The 878-nt window shown below is 40.3% G+C and overlaps 1 long non-coding RNA gene across 1 annotated transcript; it reads right to left on the bottom strand.

The window, feature by feature from the left end:
- Positions 1-784, bottom strand: LOC118345363. Its single transcript, XR_004798914.1, has 3 exons — positions 707-784; positions 151-374; positions 1-57 (listed from the first exon to the last, which is right to left on the bottom strand). It is a non-coding gene; the product is annotated as an uncharacterized LOC118345363 (long non-coding RNA).
- Between the last annotated feature and the right edge of the window lie 94 nt (positions 785-878).

Below are 878 nucleotides of genomic sequence, written 5' to 3'. Positions count from 1 at the left end.
ATTCAGTTATCCCGAGCCAGAAATAACGAAAGCACACTTTACTGTCTACTTGAGTGACTGCAAAATAAAAACAGAGAGAAAAACTAGAGTCTTAGAAAAACCAACAGAGAGAGCCGAGAGAGAGAGATGAGAGAGAGACAGAGAGAGAACCTTGAAACGAAGCAGTGGAACGGAGGCCTGGAAGCTCGGAGTCCGGAGTCGGCAAGCGGCTGAGACGAGGAGATTTCAAGCTAGAGAGTTTAGAGTGGTGGTTAGCTGGCCGCTGGAGAGAAGAAGGTTCTAGCCTTCTAGGGTTCGCCGGTTCGGGTTTGGGAGTGGTGGGTGGCTCTCTTGCCCTCTATAAACCAAGACGGCGCCGTTTAGGTTAATGTAAACTGTAAAAAATTCAGAGAGCTGAGTGTTATTGGTAATTACGTATATATACAGTGCTTTTTTTGGGTAATATGCACAAATAATTGGCAGGCAAGTCTATCAAACTAGACCTATTTTTGCATTATGATTTTTTTCCCCTTAAATACAATAACCATGATCATAAACATTTTATTCAAACTGAAATTTCAAGAGATTGCATCCAACCAAAACTGCACGATCAGTAGATAGAAAATGAAGTAGATAAAAATTATAGAGCATGTGAAGAGAAAGGAAAGCTATAGAGATAAGATAAAAAATGGTGATTATCATGTGAAGAGCGAGAGAGAGAACACACGAGTTATTCGAAGCTTCCAGTAGTTTTTTCTTTCTCCTTTCAAAGAACCCATCAAATACTCTTCCTGTTCAAGGATAGATAAATACACAAACATTGACTTTGCTCTCCAAGGAAATTTCAAAAATAGCCAAGCTCAGTGTTGAAGAATGAAGAGAGAGAGAGGCTGGAGAGA

This window comes from Juglans regia, unplaced genomic scaffold (assembly GCF_001411555.2).
Source record: "Juglans regia cultivar Chandler unplaced genomic scaffold, Walnut 2.0 Scaffold_23954, whole genome shotgun sequence".
In the NCBI taxonomy this organism is placed as follows: Eukaryota; Viridiplantae; Streptophyta; class Magnoliopsida; order Fagales; family Juglandaceae; genus Juglans; species Juglans regia.
Note: the sequence above shows the minus strand (reverse complement) of the source record. Positions and strands in the feature narration are given on the sequence as shown.